Source organism: Alligator mississippiensis, chromosome 9 (assembly GCF_030867095.1).
Source record: "Alligator mississippiensis isolate rAllMis1 chromosome 9, rAllMis1, whole genome shotgun sequence".
Classification (NCBI taxonomy): Eukaryota; Metazoa; Chordata; order Crocodylia; family Alligatoridae; genus Alligator; species Alligator mississippiensis.
In genome coordinates, this window is record NC_081832.1 from 46476401 (window position 1) to 46492110 (window position 15710).

Here is a 15710-nt window from a genome sequence, read left to right on the forward strand (position 1 = left end):
ATGTTGCTAGCCATTGTGGCTGCAAAGAAAATGGAAAGCAAATACAAACTGGCATGGTGACATCTGTGGGAGCCTACAGCAGGTATACAAGCCAGTGCTCTGCGAGGAGTGAATGACACCATGCATCTAGGTAGGATTATCGTTATCACTCATTAGTGTTAGTTACAGCTGGAAGGGATCTGTTGGCTCACTGAGTCTGATGGAACCACTTCAAATAATCCCCTTTTTAGGCTGATCCCCCTTCCTATGGCAAACAGTCAGGTTTATTGTCCCCCACCCCAACTCCTCCCATTTGGAAATCAGAACCTCATTGTTCTGATGCTTGGAAGCCCCTGTCTAATTCAAGTCTACATGTGTTCATGGCCTGTTTATACTCATTTGTCTTGTGCCAAGAATCCTTTAGCTTACAGAGCTCTTTTCCATCCCTGGTGTTCCCTTCTGGTGCAGTTAGACAAGGGAAGCAGTGACAGGTGGGTTGGAGGAGGGAGTGATTGGGATAAGAAGACGGAGACAAGAAAAAGGACTGAAGGGGAGAGAGGAGAGTATAGGGAAAGGAAAAGAGAGCACTAGTTTGGGGATGATGGCAATAAGAGTGGGAGAGGCAGCTGGGTCTGAGGGGAGCCTGCTGCATGCAGCTGCCTTTCTGGTGCATTTCTCTCTCTCCCTCTATATGACTGCTATGCCTTTGAGACAGAAAACCCTACAGCCCTCCCAGCAGCTTTGGAAGTTTGTGGGGTGGGGTGAGACAGGACAGCCCCATCCTCTGCCAACAGAAAGGGGAAAGCCCGCAGCATGCAACCCTGATTTCTGTAGCACTGTCTGTGACCAGGCTTCTGCACCATCTGGGAGGCAGGGAAGTGTCCTGCAGTATGTGAAACAGCTGTAAAGAGACATTGCCATTCAGAGAATCAGCAGGGGATTCCTATTACCAGTCCCACATGGCTCCCCTTATTTTCTGACTGCTTTGTTCAGCATCAGGACCTAGATGTGAAGGATTTCCCAGCAAAGCTACTGTAGAGGGGAAAGGAGTTCATCTGCCTTCAAGATTTGCTGATGTGTTTGCAAAGAAAATGTATTGGCCAATTTCAGTGAGACTTATCTGGTTCAGTAACCTTGGGGAAGATGCATAACACAACTGTAATGCTGCACTTTTCAGAGTGTTTCTTAGAGATGCATAATTCTTTTTTATTTTTTTAATGCTGTGTATAAAAGTCCCACTTAATTATAGGCAGACAAGGTTCTTTGGGTGAATCTGATATCTTTTACTAGACCAACTTAAATAGTTGGAAAACAATTATTAAGCAAGCTTTCGGGCAGGAAGCAGATGGCAGACTTGGAGGAGGTGGGAATGTCTGCAGCACAAGTAGGGCTGGGGCTGTAAAACCTGCAGTAGAGGGCATGAAGCACAGCTCTTCCCAGTTAGAGGGGAATGGGACAGCAATGGGAGTGCCAGTTGAAGTACTACAGTAGAGTGGTGATGAGTGATGGGTGAGTGGGCACTAGCTGGGGGTGACCACTTAAAGGGGGCACAAGAATGGCAGCTGCTGCTACTGCCAGCTCCACTGCCACTGCAACTGCCACCCTGGGTGCAGAGCCTGGGTGTGATGCCTCTAGAGTAACATGCCCCTGTCACTCAAGCGGAGTGGGGGGCACCCTGCAAGCTGACTCAGGGAAGGGTGATTTTCTGGTTCTTGTTCGTAGGGAAGAAAGAACGAGCTGTCATGTTACTGGATACCACTAGATGGTGCTATTATGGACAGCTGTTTGTACAGGCGGGAAGACCTTGGGCAAATGCTGGTGGCTTGCTGCAGTACAATATCACTTGGAATCGGGGCAAACTGGCAGTAAACATGTTTGCTCACTTTGTCCTTGTGACTGAAATGATTTCTTAGGTACAGAGCTGCTATCTAGGCCATGCCCACAAAAATAATTTCATAGACACCAGGAGCTGCTTCGCAGTGGGGGAGAGGTGAGTCATAGTTTTCATGGATTTCATAGACATTTGGGCTGGAAGGGACCTCAGAAGATTGAGTCCAGCCCCCTGCCCCAGAGGCAGGAAGTCAGTTGGGGTCATAGGATCCCAGCAAGATAAACATCCAAATGTCTCTTGAAGGTGTTCAAAGTAGGTGCTTGAACCACCTCCTGCAGCAGTCTGTTCCAAACCTTGGGGGCTTGGACAGTGAAGAAGTTCTTCCTTATGTCCAGCCTGAAACGGTCCTGGAGGAATTTATAACCATTTGACCTTGTCATCCCTTGGGGTGCTCTGGTGAACAAATGTTCCCCCAGAACCTGGTGAACACCCCTGATAAACTTGTAGGTGGCCACCAGATCACCCCTGAGCCTGCAATTTCCAGGCTAAATAGCCCCATAGCTCTTGGCCTGTCATCATAAGGTCTGTTTTCCTGACCTCTGATCATGCGCGTGGCTCTTCTCTGGACTCTCTCAGGCTTCTCCACATCCTTTTTGAATTGTGGAGCCCAAAATTGGATGCAGTACTCCAGCTGCGGCCTCACCAAGGCCGAGTACAACAGGAGAAAGATGTCCTGGGATTTGCTTGAGAAGCATCTATGGATGCAAGCCAGCATTTTGCTCGCTTTACTAGCTGCAGCATCACACTGAAGGCTCATGTTCATCTTGTGGTCAATCATGACCCCCAAGGTCTTTTCATCTGTAGTGCTAACCAGCGTAGCACTGCCAAGCCTATAAGCATGCTGCAGGTTTTTCCTCCCAAGGTGGAGAACCTTGCAATTTTTGGTGTTAAACACCACCAGGTTCTCATCCACCCATTCCCTGAGCCTGTCAAGGTCAGCCTGGATCGCCCTCCTGTCCTCAGGTGTGGATGCTTTACCCCAAAGTTTGGTATCATCGGCGAACTTGGCCAGTCCGCTACTGATACCAGTGTCTACATCATTAATGAAGATGTTGAACAAAATAGGTCCAAGGACAGAGCCTTGGGGGACCGCACTGGTCACAGGGCACCATGACAATTGAGTTCCATCAACCATCACCCTCTGGGTCTGACCATGGAGCCAATTCCCCAGCCAGTGGATCATGGTGGACCCGAGTCCGCAGTTGGCCAGTTTTGCCAAGAGGTGATCATAGGATACCAGATCGAAGGCTTTTTTAAAGTCAAGATATACGACATCAGTCCTTCCCCCTTGTCCAGATGATAGGTCACCTGGTCATACAAGGAAATAAGATTGGTCAAGCAAGACCTACCCGCAACAAACCTGTGCTGGCTATCCCTCAGAGTGTTGCCGTTGGCCAGTCCATTAAGAATGGCCTCTTTGATAATCTTTTCTAAGACCTTCCCCGGGATAGAGGTCAGGCTGATGGGCCTACAGTTTGCCAAATCCACTTTTCTCCCTTTCTTAAAGATAGGCACCACATTGGCCTTCTGCCAATCTTCGGGCACTTCACCAGGGCACCAGGAGTTGTCAAAGATCCGTGCCAGGGGCTGGGCTATGATGCTAGCCAGCTCCTCAAGCACCCTGGGGTGTAAACTGTCAGGACCAGCTGACTTGAAGGTGTCCAGCCTCTCAAGTTGTTCCTTCATGAGGTCAGCATTGATGGAGGGCAAGGACCCAGGCCTCTCTGTCCCATAATGGGCAGGGGCATCCCATGGGACTAGTAAAAGACTGATGCAAAGTACCCATTTAGTAGGCTGGCTTTTTCCTGGGCATCACTGGTCAGTTGTCCCATCTGGTTTAGCAGGGGTCCAATGTTGCCTTTGCTTTTCTTCCGGCTCCCCACATATCTAAAAAAGGACTTTTTATTATCCTTGATACTAGTAGCCAGTTGGAGTTCCATTGCAGCCTTGGCTTTCCTGGTTCACTACCTGCAGGTCTGGACCAATGCAGAATATTCCTCCTTGGAGGTGGAGCCTGTCCTCCATCCTTTGTAGGTCTTTTTTTTTAGGTGCAGCAGGTCTGCTAGTTCTTTGCTGAGCCAAGGAGGCTGCTGTGCCCTGTGAGTCTGCAGGCTTTTAAGTGTACTTACCAAAGGCATGAGCTAATCACAATTCAGTCCCTTGCAGAATACCTGATGTTATGTCCTATCTCTTGGAAGTTAACTTCTGGGGGCAGCGGGGAGGTGGAAAGGGGGTCTGAAGCAGAAAATTTCCATTTAGTTTCCTCCTGATATTTGCATTTCTATTTAAAATAATATCCCCCACCTTTCATCAGGAAGAGTCCCAAAACTGCCTCTTCAGACATGGACAGAGGGTTGCAGGATCAGCTCTTACACTACAGACAGATATTGCTTTCTCCTGTTTTAAAGTGTAGCCATCTCTGGGCTGGAATATGTCATATATTATATGACTATAAGGGCACAAGGTACAACTTTTTGGCACAGAGTCTGATTTATTCTACTGGTGAAATGAGAGAAGCAGGATGTAATTCTGCACATTGGGTGACACCACATTTTTTACTGTCAGCTGTGGAAAGTCTGTTTTGTTCCCCCCCTACGAGGCAGGTGAAGCAGCTGACTGTACTGACTTCAGTAGAATCATTCCTGACTTACACTGTAGGCAGCTGCAAGCGAAACCTAACAACAGCTCCTTAAATAGGTATTTACATTTATTCATGTGACTAGTCCCTTTTAAGCCACTAGGTTTACTAATGTTTAAGGTGCTTTACTGGGTCAGGATCATAATTTCCATCACATAATTTTCATGCATTTTTCTTCAATGTTGCTTTAATTAGTGGCAGTAGTCCCCATCTGCATCCTTCATCTATCCCAGTTGGGAAAAAATGATGGGCTTTATGCTCTTTCTATATGTGAGAGGTTCTGTGGCTGCTGTTTTGGAGGTAAGAAGGACTCTCCTGCACACAGCTCTCCCAAGTGTAGCTGCCAAGTGACAAAACCAACCTGAAGAGTTTAAAAAGGCCCCTCTCCAAACAAGCGTTTGGGGATTGGCTGCCAGCTGGGTGTGATGAGCTAACTGGGCTTTCCTGATTGTGTCTCTGGCTCCACAGACAGCACTATCTGAGCTCTGTGGGCTTTAGGCAGGGAGCTTCCCTGCTCTTGTCATTCAACTGCTTGGAAGGACTCCAGGCAGTCACATGGCTTATCTTCAGCTTGCATTAACCCAAGCCAGGGATGGGTGCTACTGGAAAGCTGAGTCAAGGTCCAGTGCTTATGTTCATGCCAGATGCAGACAGCTGTTGGGTGCTGCTGATGACCCAGCTGCAGCCCACAGCACATGTGTGAGGAATGTTGGAATCAAGCACCAGGGGGTGGAATTGTGCAAAGGAATCTTCCCTAACAGCAAAAGGCCGAGGACTATGAAACACTCTCCTTCACAGATGTAACAGGCCACGTAACCACTGTTCCATTCTAGAGGTTCTGCATGACAGACCTGGCAGAGGTGTCACATTCGTTCCACAGCAAACAGTTCTGCGTCAGCAAGGAGTACCAATGGGAAGACGAACCAGGCCCCTTCCCTCTCTAATGTCCATGAGTCTACACTCCTGACTCTTGTCCATTCCTATTATGATGGAGACAGCTACAGATGAGGAAATACTTGATCTAACCCTAGGAAGTTCTGTGGCCAACAAAAATAATCTTTTGTTGGCCATTGCCTACTTCATCAGCTGCCACTAGGCATGTCTACACGTGCATTAATGGGCTGTTGCTACTGTGCATTAAATTTAATACCCCTAATATGAGATGTTAATTAAGTGCACAGTAGCCAGTGCTACTGCGCAGTAGCAAAGGCACACAGTCTTTCTGTTATGCTTAATGCAGTCTACTGCACATTAGCATGGCTTTTGCCGTGATGCACTAATGCATAATAGAATTTGTCTGCTGTGCATTAAGCATCTCATGTAGATGTACCCACTAGGTGGTAATACAGCAGATAAGAGCTTGTTTGCCTTAAGCAAATGGCTACTCTGGGATAAGTTAAGATACATGATGCATATACCAGTTTAATTTATACCAGTAGGATTTTACCACTGATTTTTCCTTGAGGTAATTCTACACCACATTTGAGTAAGTTATACTGCCACTGTAGGTTTGCTCCAGCTTTTTACACCAATATTAAGACCACTGATGTAAATATATCATAAGTCCTGGGGCTAAGGCACAGTGACCAAGAGATTAAGGGACTTGCCCAAGGTCACACTAGCAACCTGTAGCAGAACTGGGAACTGAAGCAATATTGCCAGTTCCCAGTATGAGATCTTAATGGTGAGGCTGCTCTTCTTTTACACGTCTACAACAGATTTTGTGTAGCCATTCTGTGGCATGAGTTCAAAACCAGGCCAGGTCAGTATTGACAGAGAATAGTTATCATCTTGTGACTCCAGTCTACAGGCTTTTGATGGAATGCTGGTACAAGTCCATAGTTACATGTGGTGCATGAAATGATTTATTCCGTTCCCAATGGACAGCTTGTACACATCATACAAACAGCACTGCAACTGGTACTAACTGGCTCACACATTGGAAATTTCAGCAAAAAAAAAATTGGGGCTGACTGGGATTGGCACAAACTATTCTTTCACCCTGGGAATTGTTCCTGTTATGAGAGCACTATATTCCCATGCAAAGTAAATCTTTCCTCTATCTGCAGCACAACAGAATGAGCTAGATTCAAAGGGCTTGTTTTTGTAGCATTTCTCTGAAGCAATAAGCAAAATGGCTTCTATTTAACCATGTATTTACATAGTTCCTGTTTCTGGAAACTCAGGCCTAGATCTCTGACACTATTTAGTCACTTAAGTCCCATTGATTCCAAGGGGAGTTAGGCACTTTGGTACCTTTAAGGATCTGGGCCTAAGGCAGCACTGCTAGGGGCATAATACTGGAGTGGGTGGACCAATGTTTGGGTTTTTTTTAATTAGGGCAAACCTTATGCACCTGTTTTTTCCTGAGGAAGCCTCATCAGCTGAGGTAGGAATGGAAGAGCCAGCAAACACACAGAAGTAATCAAACAGACAGGTCTAATGCTTTGGTACATGCACTAGCCCTGTGATGGTGTGGGATCTCTTCCTGTATTGGGCAGATGCTTCTGGTCTTCTCTGGAAGAAGCTACTGCATGTGAACAGAACTGCATTTAATTGTTTTTTTTAAGCAGCATGAACATCCCCCGGTACCCAAAGCCAGCACTTTGGGGCAGCACAAGTGTGTTAAAGCCAGCACTGAATGAAGGGAGTGCACTGGGCCCATTTCCAGCAGGCAGCCAGGCTGTTGTTAATGTGTGTTTATGGAAATTGCTGTCTCAACTCATCTGGGGAAACTCCTTTCTGGTTCTGAAATGTTTCATTCGTTACTTGCACAGTAACTCAGTGATTCACTTTGGGAACTGACATGTAAGCAGAGCCACCTGCTAGTGGAAAGGACTGGAGAGGCTCATGCTGAGGCTGTTAATCCACAGCACAGCTGTGGATTTGACTGTGGCCTGGGTTCTGCTGGGGACTGCACTACTGAAGAGACTGCAACACTCAGTGGACTGGGCAAACAACACAAATAGAGCCTTTCTTTCAGGGATACAAAAGTCAGCTCAAGAACACAGGCAGTAGCTGCCCAAGACAAGCAACTTAAACTAAGGAAGTAATTCCTCAGCTGCAGTTGACTCATTCCTGGTAGACTGAAGCCACTTGAGTTGAAGGGCTCCCTGAATATACACTGGATAATACAAGAGAAAGCCCTAGTATACATAAGACCCTCATTTAGGAGGAAGGTCCCTGCAAAGATAACCTATGGCATCAAAACACTGGACCTGCTGGTATAGAACTTCCCATAGCACCAAGCAAGCAGAGAGATTGGCCCTTTCAGGGTCTTCATGGGTGTCCATTGCTTCCTTTAATAAGCACTCTCCACCTTCCTGTATGTCCTTGGAAGTCCCCTCCTTGTGGAGCCAAGTATAACCCTCCCCCACAAAAAACCTGGACCCTAGAGCAGCATTTAGTACTACTGCTAGGTCACATGAATGCTCATCTCAGAGTTTTCAAGACTCAAGGTGGGGGGGCAGAGGGTAGAATGGATATGAGCAGGGCTGTCCAACCTGCAGCATGTGTGTGTGACATAAGTGGCATGAGCAGCCTCTGTATGTGACTTGCAGCAGGATGTGAGAACAGGCAGATGGAGGAGGGTACAGAAAGCAGAGCACCAGATCAGGCAAGGGAGCACAGGGCAGGAAGCAGAAAGAGCAGCAGGTTGGACAGGGGAAGGGGATTGGAGTGGCATTTACAGAGTCTAATTTGTGGCACACCTGCCAGAAAGGTTGGTTCTGATGACTTAAAGGATAGAGAGCTGGGGTAGGAGATAGGGCACCTGGACTCTATGTCTGGCTTCACATTGGCATGCTGGGGGATCTTGGACAAATCACTGCCTCCTCTGTGCCTTCATTTCCCCATCTGCAAAATGGGAATAGTGCTACTGATTGTCCTTGTAAAGTGCATTGAGACCTGCTGTTGAAAAGTGCTTTGTAAGAGTAATCTATGACCATCATTACTGTGCCTGGTATTGGAGTTGTCAGAGCTTCTGAGTCTGTGCAGTTCCACTGTTGAGACTGGTGATGCCTTACGCATTTATTCAGGGTCTCCTGACAGCCCTGGGTCTGTCTGTCCCAGGTCTGTTTCGAGTTAGTCCAAACCATGTGGCCCATTTCAGGTCTGAGCTTTCAAGGGAGGCAGCAAAGAGTGGAGTTAAACTTTCATTTTCATCCCTGGGCCAGATACTGGTTCCCTCTGGTATCTGTCTTGCTGCTGGAGATGGATTCCCCTTACCTAAATGGTTTGGGCAAGGGGAAATTGAGAGTCCAGCCTGTCCTGGCTGGGAGGCACTTATGTGTGGCTGTGGGTAGGGACTTCTCACCTACGATCCTCACCTTTGGCATTCTTTCCCCTTGGCAGCCCATTAGAGCCTGGCTTACCCTTTCTAGGTTATGACACAAGACACATTTATTTGTTCAATAGGTTTGGTTTCGTCCCAGTACTTTCATGCCTGCTAGTTTGTGTCCTAATCCATGATGAAAGCACCTGACAGCCATAGCTCTAAGGGCCAACAACTAGCAAAATAATCCGTGTGGTAGGAAGTTAGGGCCTCCTACAATGGCTGGAACCCAGAACAGAACTCTTTTGGCCTTGCAATGCACTCAGCTTGGAGCCCAGATGGAGATACCACAGAGGTGTCAGAGTGCAGTTAGCACCCAAAGGGCAAAGAAGGAAGTGGAGGAAATGTGCATGGGGGCTCCTCTTTGGGCACATTTGGACCTACAGCACCTGCTGATACATTTTGTTAAGTCACCATGGACACTGAATGTTCACTAGTACCATATTTCAAAGTCTGAGCAAGCTGAGCACTATTTCAGTGGCACTTAAAACTTCTTACTGCTGCTCAATAAATATGTTTCCAAGGGTTGCAAGTGAGCAGAAGGGATAATGAAGGCAAATACAGTTACAGCCTCCATGTTGGGCATCACTCATTGGAGAGGCAGTTGGCTACTCCCAGGCTCCTTACCTAGGCCTTGCAGTACGACTAAGAAACTTGGAACTTGACCCAGTGAAATTCCCATCACTGTGGCTTTCACACATTCTGTGCTGTCCTAAATATACCATTAATGCTTCCTTCAGATAAATATACCCAACCCCGATTACTGCTAGTAACTGTGGTCTTGTCTAGATTAAGAAATGAGGTCAAAGTAGGCTGGGGTTAACTAACACATGTCAGCTAACATGGACATAAGCCCACCTTTTTCCAGCATAGATGCAAGCTGACACCTTCCGCCTTGATTCAGATAGAGGTATGTAGCTGTTGGCTACAAACGTCCAAGTTGGGATCCTTAAAATTCTAGTTTATTAGGCGGATTGAAACACTGTAATCATAAACCTTGGGGCTAGTCCCCACACACACACACACACACACACACACACACACACACACACACACACAGAGTAGCAGGCTACAGTCAGGTATACCTACACACACACACACAGTAGCAGGCTACAGAGTCAGGTATACCTATCCTACAAGCGCTGGAGTCTGTCGTTGAGGCTTCTTTCAGCGTGGTGTTATCTTACAGAAGGGGGTCGCTGGCTGGTCCTTCTGGCTGGACAGGTCTGGTCCAGTTGGAGATCAAGAGGGCGCCCCTGAGGGTCACTTTTCACTGCCTTTTATCTGTCCCTGGCAGACTTTGGTGACTCCCCAGTTTTCAGGTTTGCCCAATCCAGGGGTCGTTGACCCTCGTGGGACTTCCCCCCCTCGGTGGCTAGTGGACGGCATCTGTCAGCCCCAGGGGTCATCCACATGTACGTGCAGGTTTGGGAGTCCATTGATAAATTTTGAATAGGGCTCTGGGAGCGGTCGATCTGGAGATATTCAGCCCAAAAGTTGGTCCCCGACATTGATTAACTCAGGCCAGGGCTTCTAGCCCTCGATCAGTGACCTTTAGAGATTTCCCGGTTGTTACATTGTCTTCTATTGAGTTCTTCCCTTGGTTGATCTGCAGCTTCCAGGTGATAATTGCTGTCTGCTACTATGTTACACATTCAATCACGTTACACATTCAATCACTGATTCACTCGCTCTTTCAGGGGCCAGCCTGATACAGGGAAGGGCAGTTTGATTCCTGCCCTTGTTAACATTGTTACAATGTATAACTTACTTATGAAACTAAATACATTCAGTTGAAAGATGAAAGGTGAGGAGTATAAAATATAAGCCACAAATGTAATGCCATGGCACACAAATAGATAAAAATACCAAAATACAAGGGGAGATACAAAATGCACACATACAAATTTTAAAACACAATTCTTTATCTTAAAGTGAAAGAGAGAGGAAGGAAGAAAAGGTAGAAAAAGAGAAACATATCCAAAGAGGGGACAGCAAATGCAGGCAAGAGGAAAAGGGGGCTTTCTGCTACATAGCCAGTCAATGCACTTTCTTTGAGGCTAGAAGTGCTAAGCCAGAGACCTCCCAGATGTCTGGGCTTTCATATAAAACCACCAAGCTACAGGTAGTCTAATAACCTCTTAGAAATCCGTCTCTTGAAATCAACCAAGCTACAGGGTGCTGAGGCACTTATCAACAGAAGCCTTTCCCTTGGTGCCAAACAAAGCAGATGTGTGGTGCCAGTGCCTTGCCTTGACATCAGATCAAGAATTAAAAGATGTTTGTTCAGTGATCTCACAAAGGATTGTGCCTTAACATCAGTCCAGTCAGTTGGAGCTGCTGAGCCTGGGAGCTCATAAAAGTTATACCTTGCCATAAGCCTAACACCCATTGGGTCAGAAGGGAAACATGTTATTTTAAGTAACCATTTACTTAAAGTCTGAATGTGTCATATTGCAGAATCAAAATCCCACTCCTAACAATTTCTTCAACTCACCTTCGTTCTATGACTGCTTCTCTTACGATCTTCTCTCCTGCCTTGTCTTCATCCTGCCAATTTCTTTCCCTCCCTTTTTAGCAAATCTCCTTACTATCCCCACCTCCAAAAAACATGGAAGGAGAAAAGAAGAATCATTAGCATTAATTAGAATGGAAATATTTGGAGTCTGGGTTGTTTCACACACAACTCTATGGCCTGGCATCAAAGATACAAGAAATGTTTCCTTATTCTGACAACTTCATGGGCTTAAATAGGCTCAAGCAGAGCTCTGGTGATTTTTTTTTTCTTTCTGAACTGGGAAGGATGCACTAGGTGAGGGAGTGTTTTCTGGAATCTAGGGTTGGCTGTTACTGATTTGATCTGTGACCTTGGCCAGCCTTCTTCATCATCACTCCATCCATCTGTGAAATGGATCTGATAGTGTCTTCTTCATGGGAAATGGAGCTACACTGTTTGTCTAATAATTTAACTGTATTAGTTTGATTTAAGCAGTGCAGTGGCTCAGAGTGGAATCCAGGAAATCAGTTGAGGACTGGGCACATAGCACGCCTGTCTACACTGGATGATTATTTTTCAGTTGAATTAATTCAACAGAAAACTCTGTAGCAAGTTAACACCTTTAAGATCCTTACAGCTGCCTGCATTGTAAGTGAAGTAGGAACTGTTTTGTGGATGGTATTTACTGGATTGCACTGAGGGTTTATCTGAATTTAGAAGTTATGCTGCCTTTTGTTTGGTTGGCTTACAACAGACAATGCTCTGGGCCAGGGTTCTCAAACAGGCTGGATTCAACAAGCTGGATTCTGCCTTGGAAAAATTGCACAGGCTGGATTCGGCCATGGAACCATTGCAACATGGGCCACCAGAAGTGCGCGCCCTGCAGTTCTATGCAGCCACATCCCTGATGCTGCCAGCTGACCAGAGCTCTGTGTTGCTGGGCAGTGGCATGGAGCTGGGGATGCACAGCTGCATGAACATGGCTCTGTGCAGCCTCATATCCTCAACTCCATGTTGCTGCCCAACGGCACGGAGCTCTGGCCTGTTGTAAGTGTCAAGGGCATGCAGCAGCATGGATCCAGGAGTGTATGGCTGCATGGAGCCATATTTATGCAGCACAGAGCCAGAGGTATTTGTCTTCTCTGGCCCAATATAGCTCTCTGCTTCTGCACGACTCAGCTCCAGGTCACTGCATAGACCCAGCTCCGTGCTGCATGAGGATGGCTATTTGTAGTTGCCTGGCCTGGACCCACACTGGACAGTCTGGGAGGAGCCCGTGCAGCCTGGATGAGGCCTAGGGCCCATTGTTTTACACCCCTGCTCTAGGTCAACAGAACATACAGACCTGGGCAATTAGACTGGAGCTTTACCACCTCACCATATGCAGCAGTGACTGCTGAAGCTGTGGTGCACTATAGTGGTGCATTATCATGCCTATACAGATATAGGCATCCCAGTGTCTCTCATACCATCAGTCAGCGTAATCAATGTAGCACGCTTTTGTGCAGCATCCAGGGAATCAGTATCTAAACAACTATCTTTTCTCTAGCCGACCATGTTCTCTGCATCCACCATCAACGTGAATCCTGCCCCGGCACCAGAATTCTCATTTTACAGACAGGTTGCTTGATTCTTCAGAACTTGAAGAACTGAAATGGCACTAATACATACTATAAACAGCAACTAGGGATTTGAGGAGGATGACACAGGACTTGTTGAGAACGGGTGGGTGCTACAGGCACTCGCTGACCTGCTAAACACTATAGAGTGGAATTTCTTGGCACATAAAACAAGTGCTGAGTAGCAAGATTGCACTGCAGAGCAGTTCTGGGGGATCAGCACTGGCTGCAAAACTTTCAGATGAAGAAAGCTGTAGCCTTAGAGTTGTGTGCTGGGCTCAGCCCAGCCCTTCAGCATGGAGGCACTGAAATGACAGCTACTTTGGCAGTCAAAATGTGGACAGTAATCCCACTGTGGAATCTGCAACCCTAAAGTGTAGTCATGCAGTGGCCAACTAGTTCAGGTGTAAAAAAGCCCTAGCGGAGGCAGTCACCACACAGGACTGCAAACCCACTACATAGATTTTGCTATTTAGGAAATGGGGAGACTTTCCAAACTGAGGAGGGACCATACATAGGATGCTTATCTCCATTCTGGCCTCCTCCTTGCACACTGCCTTTTGAGAACAGAAGAAGGGATTATTTTAGCATTCTTCCCCAATCAGTATGTTCATGTCGACTGTGGTATGCTGATGCTCCTGCTGCCACTAGAAACTCAGAGGTTCCTAGCTAGAGGGTTTTGCTGTTCTGCTCAGGGCCAGTCCAATTGCTAAATTTGGAGTCAGGAATTTTTCTCCTAGGACAAATTACCACAGGCTGCAGGGGTTTTACCTTCCTCTGTAGTATAGGTCACGATCCTCTTCCTAGGATCTTCCTGGTGTGTACTTGCCAACTACTTCCCTGTCAATGAGGTGGCAGGGCATTGGCAGTGCCCTCATCTTTCCTTCTAACTTGTGGCATATTATAAGGTGCTGGTGTTCCAAGTGTTGTGCCTTGCAGCTGTGGGTAACTAGTACAACCCCCTGCACGGAGGCAGGATCAAATATGCCTAAATCATCCCTGATGGATGTTCATTTAATCTATTCTTAAAACTCTCCAATGAAGGAGATTCCACAATGTCCCTAAGTAGGGAGCCTGCTACAGGATTTCATGACACTTCCTTCTGTATATAACCTAAATCTGCTTTGCAGCAAGATTGTCAATTCTTGTCTCCACACTGGCCATAACAACTGACCACAGTCCTCTTTATTACAATCTTTTATGTACTACATGACTTTTATCACATCTCCCCTCTTTTCTATGCTAGAATAAACAAACTCATCTCCCTCAACCTTTCCTTGCAGATCATGTTTTTCAAACCTCTTATGATTCTGGAATTACCTCTGGAATGAGATTTACTTTTCTTACATCACCACATTCATGCCTCTCAGTTTGTGATCCACTCTAACCACAGATTCTTTTCTGCTATGCTGCCGCCTAGCCAGTTTTTCCGCTGTTTTGTATTTCTTCTTAAGAGCAGCACCTGGTACTGGTCTCCTGAATTTAAACATTCAAGTGTGTTGCCTACAGAGCTGCAGGGTGTCCTTGAGTACTGGCTTTGGTACCACCCAGCCTGCCTGTTTCTTCAAGGGTTGGTCCTTCCATCCCTGGTCCTTGCCTGGTTTCTCCAGCAGATGGTCCCTCCACCAGTCTCTTCTCTCTGTCTCTGTGTAGCTGACATACCCAGGGGCCCTGTCAGCCCTTGAACATCTTTTTGTCTCATATAGATCAGTTTTTCAGTGGTTATGGAGGCCCTACTTCAGATACTCCAGCCAAGCGCACTGATAAAATACAGACGGAGTTTGTTAGATATATAGTAGTAGTGGAAAGGTTGAGATAACTGTAAGGACTCCTCCCTAAGATATTTCCCTTTAAAGAGCTTAAGGGCCATATGCAAAGGGGCAGCCTTTTCTCTGGGCACCTGCTTCAGGACCTCTGCAGCTGCAGGCCTGATGATAGTGCACAGAGTCCCTGAAATTCTATAAAGGAGGAGAGTTGGTGGAGGTGTCCTAAGTTGAGAGTATAGGGACAGGGCAGTAACTGTTGATAACTTACTACCAACATGGGAGGTGATAGCTGATAGCTCACTCAGAGAGGAAAAAGGCCTTGAGAAAGCAGTTGCTTATAAGGCATCCTGGAGTCAGCTCAATGTGTCTGCCGCCTGGCTGTTCATAGTGATGGTGCCAGCGGGACTCATCCTAGAGTGGCACAAGACAACATCTTATCATGGTGGAAGAAATAAAACTGCTGTTCTTAGAAATCCCAGGGAGAGGATCAAACAATGGCTGCCATTAAAAAAAAAATCATACAACACTGCATTTGCCTAAGCTCATTTCTCTATCTGCTTGGTTCCTCTCACATGATCCCAACCCCATTGTATTTCACAGAGCGACTGGTTTTCCAAAGGTCCAGATCAACCTCAGTCTATTTTCCATCTCCTTGCTGTGTACTTGAGAGGCTGCATCCTCCAGTGCAGATGAGGTAAGTACAGTATGGACAGGAGTGGGGTCCCCACTTGCTCTTTGTAGAAAAGTCAGTTACTGGGAGGACTGGAGTTTGTGTTCTGCGACCACACCTTTGCTGTGCATCTGCTCTGTGGCTCTATGTAAATGTCCCTGTTCCTGAGACTGTTCTGTAGCTGGCCTGCATAGATCCACAGGCCACGGATACCCAGCATTTGGGTTCTGCTCCAGGCACAAATACCAGGTTTAGATCATCAAGTGAAGCCATATCTTTGTTTGTAACAGAAAGAGAAGCATTTCTAAAACATACTC